Source organism: Athene noctua, chromosome 2 (assembly GCF_965140245.1).
Source record: "Athene noctua chromosome 2, bAthNoc1.hap1.1, whole genome shotgun sequence".
Classification (NCBI taxonomy): Eukaryota; Metazoa; Chordata; class Aves; order Strigiformes; family Strigidae; genus Athene; species Athene noctua.
The window spans coordinates 40,134,610-40,152,150 of record NC_134038.1 but is presented as its reverse complement, the minus strand read 5'-3'; the positions used below and the strand labels follow the sequence as shown (position 1 = coordinate 40,152,150).

Here is a 17,541-nt window from a genome sequence, read left to right as displayed (position 1 = left end):
AGAAGTATTAGGAATTGAAGTACTCGTTTATATCTAACCATATTATTTGTTCTTTCCTGGAATTCTGCATTATCAGAATACTCTACCTCTGTGATCCACATTTTGCAGTTGCAATATCAGTCAAAAACTGCAAATACAAGAAGTCATTATGAAAAGTCTGCAGTGCAGGGAAGCTCTGGGGCTGGATAAGTTGCTTTGGGAGCAACAGCCCAGTCTTGGCCACAGACTTTCCTCACTCTGATGGCTGCTTCTGCTTGTGTTTAAAAGGTTGTTTGTCATGAACTGTGTGTGAACTTGTATAAGTGGTGGATGTTTCTCTACATAGCTGTGTGTAGTACACAGCAACCAGCCCACCTCAAGTGGGTGCACATAGGTCTGATACACCCCAGATGTCCAGACCTATTCTGAGAACATAAATGCTCATGGCTCTTGGTCCTAACCATGGCCACCAGTGCTTGTCAGACAGGGGAAGAGATTCAGTCTGCAGTCCGCATCTACTAGACAAGTGAACTCACTGGTCTGAGCCACAATGAAGGCTGCATATTCCTGGTCTATTCAGTACTTCAGGCTGTTTTACTAACTGACCAGTAAATAACTGCTGCTATCAGAGTAAAAGGGATCTGCAGGATAGCTATCACTCATTCGTTTAAAATTATTTTCAAATTTTAGTTTTTACATTTTTTCAAGATAAGGACATTTCTCCTTTGAAAGAAAAATATCAGTGTATATGGTTACATCTATAATCTTGTCCAACTGTCTAGAATAAAGTAGTCTAAAAGTGCAAGATAATTTCTCTGCATTACTAAATGCCTTTTGTAAGATGTTGAGTGCTTTTTCCTTGCCACTGCTTTTAAACAAAATTTGATAAACTTAAATCTTACAGCAGTGATTAATGAAATTCCACTTGACAATCCAGGTCTGAATTAGTGCTCTTGGTTAGCACACCGGTGACATCACATGCACCTACACAAACCATTTGTCTACTCTTGGTCTATCAGCTTCTCAGGCACCAGAACATCACAAGCACCTACACAAACCTGCTCCTGACTGTCATTCAGTCAGACAGCAAAGTCAGGATCTTTGCCAGTGAGGACAAAATAATTTCTCTTGAGATCCAATCCTGTGTATATCAACATGCATTATAATGTTTCTGTGAAAGCAGGCCTTGCAGAAGAATTTTGCACGCTACATCTGAAAATCTTAACTGAATGCAACTTCCTTACTCTTGTGGGGGCCTGGTACTCACAGCAGGTTGCTTCTCCCCGAGCTCTTAATTTGCCGCAAATTCCCCTCACAACACGGAGTCATTCAGCTGCTTCAGTGAGCCTGTACAAGGGAAACTGAGGTGTGGTTCATTTAAAGAGAGAAAACCATAAATATTTCCAATATTTTCTCACTTCCATAACAAAAAAAAAAAAAAAAATTTTTTAGAAATTTTTCTAGAATTTTTGTGATAATTTATAGTTCGATGGAAATGCAGCTGGTTGTTGAAATCAGGAACTGTTTTCTTCTGCACTTATCAGTGCAGTGCATTTCTGGTCAAAATTTATCAAATAACAGGAACGCAGTATTATTGTATTAGAATAATACAATAAAAACATTTAATATGTACAAACTGTACAAACTAAAAGAAATATGAAAATGGACAAGTATAAAAATGATGTAATAATTATAAAGCATTGATGTCACAGGCCTTCCCTTTCTTGTGGAGTGACTGATTGCCTGTACCAGTCACAAATAAATTCTGGATACAATTCATTGCAAGTTCAAAATGTGCTACAAACTTACAAGGCTTGACTGTGAATTAAATAGTTGCCAGTTTCAGATACTGCTTTTGACTGATACACAAAATGTTCAAATTAAAATCCCATACACAAAGATTTTCCTCAAGTCTTATTATCTTGCTATCCCATCTGTGACACGTTATGTTTAGCATGAGTCTGTACTTCGGTTTCCATTCTGAATTGTAATTTCGGCTTGTTTAATTTAGTGTCACACAGGACAGAAGTCACCACCAGATTATCAGACTTGTTGCAGTTTTCTCACATTTTCTGAGTACTGTTGACCTGAGGAAGTTTCCATTCATTTTGGATACATAACTGCTTTCCTAATTGGGGTATGAGTTTCAATTGTTAGTTAAAAGGTCATTTAGGTTCTTTTTACAGTACTGAAGAATTGTAGATCAAAAACCCTTCTTTTTTTATTTTCCTAGTAGCTAGTCCTAAAAGTAGCCTATTCTTTTTTGGACCTTACAACCTACTTATTTTTCATAACATTTTTATGTAGCGGTAGTAGCGTAACAAACCATTTTACAGTGTAACAAAAACTTTATTGGCATAACAAATCATTTTATCCTGCTAACCTTTGTCCAAACGACTGGGAAGGTGAGCGCTTCCATTTGGTAGGGAGTTAGAGCCTCTGTAAGAAGAAATCCCTCCAGGGGTAAATATTGGATACCTATACTGATATATAACTCACTAGCAGCAGTTCTTAATTTTTGAAAGCTTTTATTGAAATCTTTCTTTTTAACTGGTATAAAAATTTTTATATGCACAGAATGCTGCAGCTCTGACTACATTAGAACCTGCTTCAAGGAATAGGCTTGACAGTCATTTAATTCTAACACAGTAAGACTCTTTTTGTATTTGTTTTATAGTTCTTTCTAAAAAAAAAAGTATCTTTTATTGGTGAAACAGTAGCTTTGTATGTCATCTTGATTCTGGGTGGCTGTTGCAGTGGTTGGGAATTGAGGATATTAAGCATTTCTTTAAATTGGGGAAAAATCAAGAGAAATATGAGTGGGATGCAATTGACAGTAAATAAGAAATATACTTAAATTGTGTGTTTAAAATCTACATTTATTAGATTCATAGGGCATATTGCGGTCAAAATGGTGACAGTTTAGTAACCTTGAGGAAGGCTGTCATACAGTCTTTTTTGTTATTTGAAAATAGATAATGCAAGCTGAGAATGTTAAATGACAGGTAGACACTGGTTGTAATAACCTGAGATTTAGAAGGTTATCCAAGTGATTGCAGAGAGTTTTCTATTAGACCCTGAACCTAATATCATAGTACACTACACTGGCAAGCAGAGACCTCCCCAAGCTAGGGTTCACCGAGATAGCTCTGGAATTAACAGTTGTATAACTTCTTCAGTGCTGAAAAAGGAAAACGAATTTGTTTTGGGCTGACACAACTCAACTGCTTCTGGGTAGGGGAGCTACTGTCTTCTCACAACATGTCATTGCAGAAGGTGTGGTTGACTTTCTGTCTGGGTCTCATGAGAGAGCCATACCTAAAATCTGCAACAAGGAAGGAAGGAAGGAAGGAAGGAAGGAAGGAAGGAAGGAAGGAAGGAAGGAAGGAAGGAAGGAAGGAAGGAAGGAAGGAAGGAAGGAAGGAAGGAAGGAAGGAAGGAAGGGAGGGAGGGAGGGAGGGAGGGAGGGAGGGAGGGAGGGAGGGAGGGAGGGAGGGAGGAGGGAAGGAAGGAAGGAAGGAAGGAAGGAAGGAAGGAAGGAAGGAAGGAAGGAAGGAAGGAAGGAAGGAAGGAACTTTCAAGCCATGTTGATGCTGAGAAAAGGAATGGTATTTTGAAGAAAAGCACTGGTTTACTTAGCAGAGGTCCATCTGTTGCCTCTAATAACTGTCAATCAGTAAAATGAGGAACACTCAGAAAAAACAGTGCTGGAGAGTCACTTGGTTTTCACTACAGTGTAAATCCAGGCAAAGTTGTGGTATAGAGAGAATAAGAGTATTGAATGTTTTCCATAGTGGAGTTAAAAACAGTCAACATACCTGCCTAAAGTCATCAGGTATAATACTTATCAATGGGGAATAACTTATCAGTAATGCTACCAAGCACAAAACATAGCCAGAAAAATGTGTTACTGCCTACAGAATATAATTAAGTTGTAATATCACATGTATAAGAAAAAGTACTCCTGGCAGCCAGCTAGGAGTTGGATACTGTGGTCACTGCGAGTCCGAATGATTCTCCTGCAGGATGGGCAGACAACATCTATACACACAAATTAAGCATGCCAAGGGAACTGGGTATTGAGGCCAAATGGCTCAGAACAGCTCACATCTCCACTAATGGTCTCAGCCTCCAAAACAGGCTAGTGTGTTCAAGTCACCCACTAGGAATAATCCCTGGGATTGTTCTCCAGACCAAAACTGTGCCTGGGAACTGTGTTGGGAGAGTACTGGCTGGAACAGGCCAAACTCATGCCTATGTAGCAGCACAGGTGATGTTGTGCCAGGAACACTCCCAGGCATGTGGGAATTCCCTCCTACTGATGCAGCTGTAGTGAGCAAATATCCAGCTGCAATTTGTTCTTCAGAGTGGACTGAGGCAGGAGCTGGCAGGAATGGCCTGTTTAGCTAGAGGAGTGTAGAAGTCAGTGATTTATACCAACATTTTATTTTTTAAATCTTTGACAAAGAAACTTATCCCCTACTTTTTTGACATGGTAGAGAAAGATGTGTTTTCACATGACATCTAGTGGTTACAATGACATTTATGACAGTACACAATGTCAGGCAAGCAATATTGGACTAACCTCATGAATTGTTATTAATATTCCCTTCTGTGGTGAGCTAACTCCACTGGTGATGAAACTAGAGATGGTGGTGGTTTTCCATTCAGGGGCATTCTGTCCTTTTAAGTTCATCTACCATTCTCATGTGAGAAAGTGTCAGCACCTTCAGCCCCAAATTAAGCAACATACATCTGTCTCATGTTTGTTGTTCTCCTACCATCTCCCCAGATAGAGAATGGGGCATGGAGCTGGCACTCTGTGTGGATATGGATTGAGTTTCTGTGCTGTTTCTGGATGATATTTCACTCTTGAACATGTACAGACAGAAAAGAAAGCTGAAAAAAGCTTAAACTTGGGTTACAGATCTGCAAGTCTTGAGATATTCTTTATTTATTGTGGCAATTAATTTCATTTATATTTGGCCTCATTCTAGCCTCCAAGAAAAGTCTGTCTTTTGTGTAAATGGTGAAGATACTATCTGAAGTAGTGGGGCTGCTGACCATAGTTTTAGTCTAAAACTCTTTCTATGATGCTCTAGAGACCGTTGGGGCCAAAATCATTAAAGTTTGAAGGTAAATAAGTTGGTCTTCTTCAGTATTGGTTGCCTTGGTCAGAAGCCTGCATTCACTCTGCTACAGGAACGCATCCAGTATGGGTACAGCAGTGTAACACCGTGGAGGCAGCTTGCATCATTGTATAGTAAACTAGAGGTGGATGACTTCATATCTGGGTATATCTAACTATGAGTCTGCATGCAAGAGATGACAAAAGCACATTTAAATGATCGCTGTCTTCCAGGATTTGAGTTAGACAACAAGAGTATATAAAACATAGTCACTAAAATACATATCCTGAGAAGATGTCTTCTCAGTGCACCTTACAGTTCCTGAATCTATAAATAGTGTATAATTTCCGTGTATACATGTCCAGATGGCTTTTGAGTATCTCCAAAGAGAGAGACTCCACAACCCGTCTAGGCAACCAGACAGTACCAGTGCTCAGTCACCCTCACAGTAAAGAAGTGTTTCCTGGTATTTCCTGTGTTTCAGTTTGTTCCCATTGCCTCTGGTCCTGTCACTGGGCACCACTGAAGAGTCTGGTTCCATTCTCTTTGTACCTTCCCTTCAGGTGTTGATAAGACCCACCCCTGAGCTTTCTCTTCGCCAGGCTGAACAGTCCCAGCTCTCAACCTTTCCTCATGTGAGAGATGCTCCAGTCCCTTAATCATCCTGTGGCCCTTGTCTGGACTCTCTCCAGTATGTCCATGTTTGCTGGTACTGGGGAGCCCAGAACCAGACACAATACTCCAGGTGTGGTCTCACCAACACTGAGCAGAGCAACATGACCACCCTCCTTGACCTGCTGACAATATTTTGTCTAATGCAGCCAAGTATAGCATTCACCTTCTTTGTGGCAAGGGCACATTGCTGACTCATGTTCAATGCAGTGTCCACCAGGACCCTCAGGTACTTCTCTGCGAAGCTGCTTTCCAGCTGGGAGGTCCCAGCATTTACTGATGTATGGGGTTGTTCTTCCCCAGGTGCAGGACTTTGCGCTTCCCTTGTTGAACTTCATGAGGCATGTTATGCTAAAAAAAAAATAATATTTCTAGCTCTTACCTCACTTTCTGTAAAAATAGTACTTACCTGTCCAAAAGATTCATAATTATTGATGTAAATTCATGTTGAATGCTTAAAAAAGTCTAATCATTAATATTCTTAGACGACATCCTTACATTTGCAGGTTCTCCTGTTCTAATTAACCCAGTAGGATGATTTCAAATATTTTGAATTTTTGTTGCTATTATGATGATTCATAATAATGCAATCATGCCTGTCATAAAGGTCATTAGTACCTCTTCTTTTTGAGGAATTAATTCCTCTTACTTTCTCCTCACAAGTCTCTGATGTCTTACATGTGTGTTTTCCCTCCAGAACATACAGCATCACTTACACAAAGAAATTAAAAATAATGTGATCTGATTACATTATTTTTGGATATCTGTTACCAGTCAGTACCTCATACTGACTCCATGCAATTGCTGCACGGTCGTGATTTAACCCCAGCCAGCAACTAATCCCCACACAGCCACTCACTCACTCACTCCCCCCCAGTGGGATGGGGGAGAGAATTGGAAGAGTAACAGTGAGAAAACTTGTGGGTTGAGATCAAGACAGTTTAATAGGCAAAGCAGAAACCATGCATGCAAGCAAAGCAAAACCAGGAATTCATTCACCACTTCCCATCATCAGGCAGGAGTTCAGCCATCTCCAGGAAAGCAGAGCTTTATCACACATAACAGTTACTTGGGAAGACGAACATCATCCCTCCAAACTTCCCCCACCCCCCCTTCTTCTTCCCCCAGCTTTATATGCTGAGCCTGACATCGTATGGTGTGGGATATCCCTTTGGTCAGCTGGGGTCAGCTGTCCTGTGTTCCTTCCCAGCTTCTTGTGCACCCCCAGCCTACTGACTGGTGGGGTGGGGTGGGGTGAGAAGCTGAAAAGGCCTTGACTTTCTGTAAGCACTGATCAGCAGTGACTCAAACATCCCTGTGCTATCAACACTGTTTCCAGCATAAATCTGAAACATAGCCCCATACTAGCTACTGTGAAGAAAATTAACTCTGTCCCAGCCAAAACCAGTAGACACACTTTGTGAATTATTTCTGCCCTGCTGTCTTCAAAGAATCTGCCAAATGTTGATTATTTAATAAGAAAATAAATTATGACATTTGATAGACTTAAATGCTTTTTTTCATGAGAAAAAAATAGAATCTATTCTACTATTCAACTATATTTAGCACAACAGACATTAAAATGGAGTTTATGAGTCCCATGTAAATAATTAATCAAGGGAAATGTGACTATTGAGCTATAGAGAGACTAAGATCAGGGACAATGCTGGAGTGACTTAATGAAGTTCAGATCATTGACCAAGCATTTACTACTAAGCCATAAGTTTAATCCTTTTTGGGTTAATTTGGATGGCTCTATTCCTATTGTTAATATTGCCTTCTCTATGCCATTTGAAAAGCTCTGGGAGCTTCTCTGAAAGAGGTTGCTGAGCAGCTTTTGCTCCTCCCTTGAGGCAGCCAGAGCTGCAGTTCGGTTCTTATTCGTTTAAATGTAACAAAAGGACTAATAATATCAACATATGATGTGGTTCCTCCAGGGCACTGCAGCAGCCCCTTTTTTCCTATTAGTTATGGCCCTGCTATTTTTGTAATTGGACAGATAAGGATGCTAGGAAGCACATCATGTCTCTTTTCTCCAAAGAAAATCCCTGTAGGGGCTGACACCAGTGCTCAGCCAGGTTCCTTGCTCTCTTTCCATTTCCTCAAGTGGTGTGTGATTGATTAAGAAAGCCGGTTAACATCAGCATGTGATAGAAAAACATGAGGTAATTTATTATTAAGGGCTACACGAATGGTACATAAGTAAAATATAGTTGTCCTGAAGGTATTATATCTTTTCTTGACTTTTTCTTGCAACTTTTTCGCCTTTTTTGTTTAGGAAACGGTTAACACGTCTTCTTCTCCGTATAAACAATGGCACAAATGGCATGGAAAATTACCTTTGCATTTTTTGCATACCTGAACCTCAACATTACTCCAAAGAGGGTGTGAAAGATATACCTGTTCTTCATCATCATCATAGCTAGGAACACTTGTCTCCTGGCCGTGTGAATAGCCAATGGTGCACTGTTAGCTTCATTAGTAAATTTAGAGTGATCACCAGATTATTAAAACTCAGAAGACCATTTTCAGCCTGAGCAACATTACAGAGGAGCTTTCAGTCTTTGGAATAGACTGCAGAGAAAACGACTTGTGCAAATGGCCTTTGAAGTTACCCCCAATTCTTTGTAGTGGTTGCCTTATTGCATTTTTATGGCAATCTATGCTTTGTGCAGTTTTTCCAATGTTCATAGTATTAATCAGGAATGCATACAGCCCTTTGCCAATATCAAGATTTCAGTGTTAAAAAAATGTAACCAAGAGAAACAAAATTAGTGACTGTATCTGCACCTACATTCTAGAGATGACCTTGTCCCTTCTCATTAGATTTATTTAGACCCCATTATGCATGGTAGTGCATAGGTACTAAAATACACAAGTATGTTTCTCTAATTACCAGTCTGGGTCAATAAAGCTGCTATACGAGACAGAATCAGGAAAAATCTGTGGTTTTTCCATCTCAGCTGTCCTTTCCAGGGGCATCTGTTTTTCCAAGCAGCTCATTTGAAAGCAACTGAAACCACTGATATTGTAGTTATTTGCATGCTCATTTATTCATTAACTCTTATGATATGGATTTGTGAAAAAGAGTTATGCAACTTCTGCGGCAAAGATAACTAAAGGTGAGGGGATAGGGGACAGCAATTTAAGCACTCGCAATGTGGTAATGCCTTCACTTTGTCAACTAATCGATATGAAAACTAAATTATTCTAGGCATTTTGCAGCACTTGATATAGATTGGTTTTCCGTTTTACATGAAAATTACTATGGCATTTTTTCAATATTATACAAAAAATTCAATGAAATTGTGTGCAGGTATTATGAAACATTTACATGAAAAATACTTAGAGCAAAAGTAAAAGTCAATTGCTTATTTTAATTTTTTCATAGTTCATTAATATTTCAGTAAAAATTATGCAGAAACACTGGAAGTAAATGGAAGATTTGGAAAATATAAATTTTTTCCTCTTCAACTTTTGCCCCAAATTACCTCCCCCATGGCAGAACTAGTATAATAGACCATATGTCTGCAACTTAGTCACTGTAATTCTCAGCTAGATACTTTCATTGATATCCATTTCCAGTATTTTCAAGTTAACCTGAACTGACACTGAACAGGGAACTTCAGCAGCCCAGTCCACAGTAAATTTTGTGGTTGCTGATTCCAATACAAGGCACCATCTCCACAAATAAGCAGGAGAGGTAGTAGAAGAGGTAAAGACATGTTAAAGTGTTTCGGCAAACTTGCATGCCAACATGCTATCTTTAGAGCCGTGCGGAATGCTGAATGGTGCATTAGGAATTTGGAAATTATAAGAGAAAGTGAAAAGTGCAACAAAGATTAGCAATTTAAACAGAGAGCAAGAAAATCCAAGATTTTTCATTTAGAAAAATTGAAGCAGTATTTCCTTTGTACTTTAGGGATATTTTGTTCACTATACTGTCTGAAGCTGTTAACTGTTTGATGGGCTACTGAGACAACAAAAATCATGGAAATTCAGAAAGCTAGAGCACAGTGCACAAATATCCCAAGGATATTTGTCTTCATGCCTCTCAGGACACTCCTGAGCTTTCAGCAACCACTGTGGCAATCAGTGCAAGACAGTTTTCTCAGAAGGTAGAATCAAATTCATGCCTTTCTGCCAAGCTGCAATTCAGAGCAAATAGCTCTGCTCTGTCTCCAACAGTTTGCTGCATCAGGTCTGCTCCAGTTGCAGAGTTGATAAACCAGCCAAGGAAATGAACTCCTTCTCTAGGCTAAGTGTTCGCACGGTGATTGACAGCTCTGGCTGAATAGGCTTGACTTCGTTGTGGATTTTTTTATTTCTACAATACACAATTCTAGTTTATTTTTACATGCAGATGTGCTTTTAAGTAATGAAAAGATATTTTACTAAAAGGGTCTGATTCCTTAGTCTGCGTCTGCACATATAGTGTAAAGGACAGAGGCAAGCCTCATGCTACAACCTCACAGATCCTAACAGCAATAGATCTGTGCTCACTCATACTCGTCAGAATGATTCCTTCTGCATATCATAGTTGTTAACCATGTGACCAGACTTTTTTATACAGGGGAAAACCATTCACTGATTAAAAGTCATCTCTGTGTGAGCTTCCACTGACAGGACATTTTTCTTTTAATCATCTACTGAATTCACAGCCTAGCTCTTCCATTAAAATTTGTTGCCTGAATGTGACCTGACTGCAGAAAGAATTATTTTTTTCTCAATTGCAGTCGCCGATGATTTGCAGTGCTCTCTGTTTTGTCCTAGGGAAATATGAGAAGCCAGAGCAAGGATTTCAGTAAACAAGTAGTGACACAGCTCATACTCCTTTAACTTTGAGGGAATGATTTGGTTTTTACCAAGGAAGAAAGTCGAAGTGCATGTGTGCTCCTCTCAGAACAACTCACAGAAAGACAGACAAGGTTTTCTGGGAAAATATGTTTGATTTAGGAAGATTGCAGTCCAGAGTAGTTTTTAAAGGCCCATGTTTTGTAAATTCTGCCTTCATAAGCTTTTATAGTTAACATTTCTGAACTAAATGCTGCAATATATCTGCGTATCTTTTGATTGTTCTTAGTTCACTGTCTAGTATTGCAGAAACTGTTGTAAAACTGCTTTTAACTGTTTCTTTTATATTTCTGCAAAGAGGAGCAGGGAACCCCTCCAACAGGTGCACAGTGGAGCACGGGGTGTATTTCCCTGGCACCCGCTTAGGGGACTGCTTTGGAAACAGGGTACAGAATCACTGAATCACAGAATCATCTAGGTTGGAAAAGACCTTGAAGTTCATCATCTAGTCTAACCATTAACCTCACCATTAACCTAACAGTGGACTCCTTATGGGGCTGTTCCATCCTTGGCTGCAAATATCAGCTTAGCTCTTTATGTCTCGCCCTTTTAAGGTGCTGGGCATGAAAACAGCCCAATTCGTGCAAAATTCTCTGACACAGCATGTAGGGGAAGGCACCAAGCTAAAGCAGTGATTCCAGAGTTGTTCTGGTTCAGAGCCTGCCAGAGTAGATGGCTGCCACAAGACTCTTCATTCACAGGTTAGGTGTGTGTGTAGCTGTGTGGAGGAGGAAAGAAAGGAGGTATTATATCCCACAAGACTCATTCACACAAGTAACAGAGAGCAGAGTTTGGGTGAAATATAACAAGAGAGACTAATAAAAAGTTTATACATGAGTACAATCAAGATACATGTTAAGTACCTAAGAAGTGATGCTTTACAATATCACAGCAGTAATTTATGTAGAGTTGCCTGATGAACTCACCTTGTTTTCAGTGATTGCCAGGCTTCTCTTAGAGAATAGGGACTTTTAATACACTTTTATAGAACAAAAGAAATTAGTCTTATGTCATGGAAAGAAAACCGACAAACAGGTGAGAAGGACAGATGTTAAGGTTGTGACTAGCAATAAGTATATATAAAGATTTTTGTGTTCTCTGAAGGTCCAGAATGGATAGGGATTGAGTGAAATGGATACTTGAGGCATTTCTTTGCTGTGGTTTGATTATAATTTTGTACAGGTGAGATTGTTAGTTATCTTGAAAGGGAGACTGATGTGAATTACTTTCAGCTTGTAAGTTTTTGTCTGGTGTCAGTAAGTATTCTGAGAGAACAAAATCACCTTAAAGCAGAAGGCTGAAAAGCAAATTTCATTTCTTCTCATCCTTGTATATTATGTAGAAGGCTTCAGTTGAAACAGTTGCCCACGTGGAAGGACAAAAACTACGAATAATGGTGTTACTCCATAATTCTGAGGTTAATCTGAATGAAAATCAGGTGTTACAAAAGACATCTACTAGATCTCTGTCTGAATCTATGATACAGGTAAAGATTTTTCAAGAAGTGATGTGAAACTTTTCTAGCTTAAGTTTCCATTACCTCCTATGTAAATTCCTTCTGTGTAGATTAATTGCTAATCATTGTGAATGACAGTAAAAAGTGGTGGATAATTAAACAGCCTCTTAAAAGAACATGATAATTTCCATTTTTATTTATGATTAGTTTAATTTATTTTTATCTTGTTTATTAACTTAAAATGCACCTGATATATTCACATACGTACATGTATAGAGATTCAAATAAATAATTGAAATATAAAGATCAACAGAGAAAACTAAAGCTACATTCTGGTCCCATATCAGATAGCTTGAGTGTTTATTCATATAATACACTGGTTTTCAGAAATAGTTTTCAAGAGTGAAATCCTGCATAGTGGATATTTGAAATAGCCCCTCAATCATCTGTAGTCTTCCTGGCAGCTCTCATTACTAACAGCCAGGGATTGCCAAGTTCCCCCTCTCTGGATACTGATTTTTTACTCAGGCAAGCAGGAATGAACTGGAAAGACCCACGTGTTTCTTTATTCCTTTTCCTCCCTTTCCTCTTCCTGGGACATTGATTTCACTGGTAACATTACATGAAGGTGCTCTCTAAACCAGCCCACAGAGGAGCAGTGGCTTTGTCTGAACTGGGCTGCAAGCTTTGCATTTCTTTTACTTCTCCACTTTATTTCCTTGTTTTCTCTACCACTTGTGCAGTGAGATCTGTCTTAACTTTAAAGAAAGTCATCTGTTCCTTCACTGCCATGAGTCTGTCATTGCTTCACGTAGCTGAAATCAATTTTCTAAACATTTTGTTATGGGTACAAATGACCAGGAGTGGGAGTGAGTTATGGGAAGCCATGGTGTACTGGGGTTTCCCACCACTGGCCTCACACATAAGAGGCTGTGCTAGAAAGAGAATCTGTATTTTCTGATTCTGCTGTTCATTTTTGCCTTCTTTTGCATGTGTTTATCTTGTTTTGTCTGAAGAGTCTAGCTTAGACTTCATTAGCAATAACAGCTGCCCCAGACCATTTCACCTAACTTGCTTTAGAAAGCAACTTTAATGCTATTCCATAAACTTTCAAATAGTGAAGGGGATTCCTTCATTAAAAAAAAAAAAAGAAAAAGAAAAAGGAAAATAAGGAAAATACACAGGTTTACTAAAGTAATTTGCTTCAGCTCCCCCTTAAGCATCTTCTAAAGATCCCTTTCCCGCTCAAAATTCAGAAGAGCATCTGGGACTATGAATGCGTCATGTCCCATAGTCATTCACCCATCCCTCCACAGGGCCTCTCTAGCCTAGACACGTGGTGGGGCGGGGAGGTGGCACTGTCATGAGATTTGCCATGGGCGCCTCATATGCCACACATTCGTGTGTTCCGTGAGGGCAGCTTGACCTGCTGCATTAATGCTTACTTCTTCACTCTCTCCTGGTCAAACCTGAGGGAAAGAAATAGAGGATTTTTCTTTTTTTTAAGTCAAATTCTTCCTTAGTATCTTACATATCAAATGTTTTGACAGTTTGCATTGCTAACTCGGTACTAAAAAAGATATACAAAGAGATACAGTGAAAAATAAGGTAATCTTAATATGATGCAAAACCCCCATTCGCACTTACATTTTACAATTATGAGCAAAGATTTATTAACATCTTACCCCTTCTTAGGTTCAAAATACTTTTTCTATCCACGTGGCCAAATTTACAGGCACTATTTAATGCTCAGTTCCTCACATCCACAAGACTTGAGAATGATTTTGAAACCAGCCCCCTAATCTTGTTTCTATCAGCCCAAGACACAGCAACAGTTCTTGTGTAGGAGAATAGCAACCCAGGATCAATATTACTTGTCCGAAGACGACTTTATGAATGTTTGTTTCACTATTTGCACTTTTTTTGGGGGAAGGGGAGATTTTAAATAATATTTGAAGGTTTGAAGTCTCTGGCTTTCTCCACATTTTTTGTCGTTTTATCAATTATTTTTCTTTTGTTAAAACTATCAATGAACTTTTTCTTTGGTACTTTATTTGCTTAAAAGCTTGTAAGAACAACAGTCTATGATAGATTAAATTGTTCTATCACTTTGATCCAAAACTAGGCCAAACAAATCTACTACAATTGAAAATAAAAGATTTATCTGCATGAACTACATCGTCATGTAGTCAGCCAAATATAGTCAAATACAGTCAGCCAAATTCAGCAGACTTTTGAAGCTTCCCCTATGTTCTGGAAAGCATAGAGTTTAGTGTCCATGTGAGTACAAAATGAACCATCATTCATGACTAAAACCAAGATATAAAAGAAAAATCTTTGTGCTTCATTTGTTATTTTTTGAGAGTGATGGAAGCCACATTTCATTCATTTTCAGACACAAACCACAGCCGCACTTAAACACATTTCAGTCTTCAGTAATGAAAGTCTTGTTACCTGTGCCATCATGTTGTTCACTGGTGGTATGGACCATATCTGTCTCATGCTACCAATATTTAACAAGTGATACAATACAATCATTTATCAATATAAAATCTGTGAGGGGCCCTTCCAGCTGGAAAGCTTAATATATATAATTATCTAACTTAGGTACTGTCTTGAGAAATTTTCCTATCACAAGATTCTTTTTGGCCTTAACTGTTTTATTTTCTTGTGCAAATCCTACAAAAATGTTGTAAAGATGGGACCTTAATCAGGGCTTGTTCTACCAGACAGTTTGTCCGCTTTTCCTAATCATGGGAATTTTTCCAATGTGACTAGAATACTAATATAAAATTATATTGATACAGTATATTGTGTGATTATCTTAATATTATCATATAATATTGAATTAATAATTGTAATAACTCTCCCTAGCAATCTTACTTAACTACAATATGATCCAAGTGATTAGACTACAAGGAAAAAGCACAAAAGGATATTTTTAATCTTCTCATTTTTCCTCAGTCAGCTAAAATGGAGTATGAAAGTCATAAAGAGAGCAGTTCACCATTCCTCTCCAGTGCTCTGCTTTCTGTCTGTATTGGTTGTACTTATTAGCAGGATGTCCTCGTGTTGCCAACACTCTTGGTGTACATTGAAATATGTCAATAGCCCTGTCTCCACCAATGAACCCAACAGGTCCAGAAAATTAATTTGAGCATTATCCTGTTCACACCCATTGTGTGTGAACATTAGCATCATGGTTTTGACCGTGTTGACCACCAGTGGTGGGCACAATGAAGGTCAGGAACTATGTCTATGAGTCAGGGCAATGAACCTACCCTGTTTGAGCTGTGCAGGGGGAGGACATAGGTGCCAAGGTGTGAGCCATGCCAGCTACACCACTTACCCTGGGGTGGCTGGGATTGTGCTTTGGTTCATTTTATTTACTCCTGCCATATAGCCCATGGAAACAAGATTGCTGTGGAGTTTCTTTTCTTGGGTTTTCCATGATTCACTGTAAAAAATGGGACATTTTCACGATGTTTGTGCTTGATGCAGTTACAAAAATTGTTCAGGGTTTGGGACTATTTTGGTATATTTTTTTCTTGTTCTCCTGTTTTCCACAATGCATGTCCAGTTTTCTTCGGTACGAGGAAGCTGCATTGGCCACTTAGGAGATTACACATAGCCTCACATTAATGAGAATTCATACTTCACCTTCAGATCTTGCTGAGGAAATATAAATTTCACAGGAATGTGACTGCTTGGTACCATGTCAGTTTATTATTTCATACAAACACGCTCTTCCACTCCTATACCAAATGTGATGGGGTGTCCAATTTACTCTTATAGTAGAGTGCCTGAAAGAGTTAGGTGTTTGCTTTCAGTTTTAAGCCTTTTGGAAAGTCTTCTTAATTTACTAATTTGTGAATTTTGTCCCCAGACAATGGAGATGAGACTCCAGGGGAGGCCTGTAGACAAAAAGCATAAATAATGTCAAAATCTCCCAGAGACTTGTTTTTTCATTATGTTATATTGGCAGAGTCTCACACCTCCAGGCTAAGAATATTTTATAGCCACTGGTGTTTTCTCTTTTGGTCTGTTAGTTTCACTCTAGAGGTGCTGCTTGAAAATAGCTGATCAGGGATTTTTCTTTTTCATAGGGGAGTCATTCGTTTTTATTAAAATACTGGAAACTAACACCACTAAAACACACCAACTTTTTCACCAGAAATAATTCCAGTGAAATAAATGGAAATACACAGTTGTAAAGCTGATGCAAGTGAAAAATAAGCCCCTAGGTGCTCATCGATAAAGAATTTATATAAGAAACAATGAATAAGGAGAAGATTGCCTAGACCTTGCAGTTTCCAGGACTTTCACATATTTCCTAGCAGTGTTATTGAACCTAGGGCACTCATTACAATAAATAGCATGTTTCTAGACACTCATTTCTTTCTAGGGCTTTACAGAGGGGATGGAAGGTGTATTACCTCTGGTGAGAAGGAATACATCCACACATTTTTTTTATAGGGTGTCTGATTTCATGAAAGACCAAAGGAGCATCACCATGATAAATTTATTTCTAACTACTAACCACTGCATATCAAAACATCTGAGGGAATAATGTCATCTAAAAAAGGGCTTTATTTACTTAAAGCTGTCCTAACTTGCATTTATTTTTGTGTTTGAAATGCTTTCAACAGAAATGACATTGAAAAGCACTTGATCTATAAACCCTTCCAAACCATCTGTTTCACTTTCATATTAATATACCCGACCTCTTTCTGGGGTGAAGAGTCTTTTAGTGGTAGATGTCCGTGTGGGGATTATATATTTTGGGGTCTCCTTCAGAGCCTGAACAGAGATTCAAGATTTCAAAGAGGGATTGGAGAGAGCTGGCAGATGAAGAGGCACCAGAATTCTCTACTTCCTGTCACCTGGGAAGTTTTACCAGTGAATGAAGGAATTTTGCAATTGCAGACATTTCTCTCCTCTGAGCAAGACACCCCAGGCACCACACCAGCCCATGGATCCTGCAGCCGGGTGATAAGAAAGCTGGGGACAGACTGCCTGCTCCTAGACCCATTTTTCAGGCTTAGGGACTAGAACAGGCAAAAATGTCCTGCAACTGGGGTCTGACCTTGCTTTTGTTACACCTGCATTGCAGGCTGAGTGACAAGGACTGTCACAGGCATCAGAAACAATTACATTCCTCTGGCTGCTCCTGCTTCACCACCAACACCTGCTCCACAGATCAGGGGCCCCCTGATCTACAGAGGAAGAATTTTTGAGCGTGGTGGAGATTGATGACTTCCATCCAGTGAGAAATTGAAGCACTTTATCATGTAAAATAAGGCAAACACACACAGTAAATAGAAATATCCTCAAATGACTTAGGAACTTTGTATCTTACTCTGGTGCAGACAAGCTGGACTTTTGAGGAAGGTTGTACAGAAGTTTTCAGAGAATGAAGTATGAGCTTTGATTCTGCTTTTACTTGAGCGA

The 17,541-nt window shown here is 39.1% G+C and overlaps 1 protein-coding gene across 2 annotated transcripts in view; it reads left to right on the top strand.

Annotated features, from left to right (window-relative positions):
• NKAIN3 (sodium/potassium transporting ATPase interacting 3) overlaps nt 1-17,541 on the top strand; it is a 385,999-nt gene that overhangs the window by 295,655 nt on the left and 72,803 nt on the right. The gene's annotated exons all lie outside the window — the stretch shown is intronic.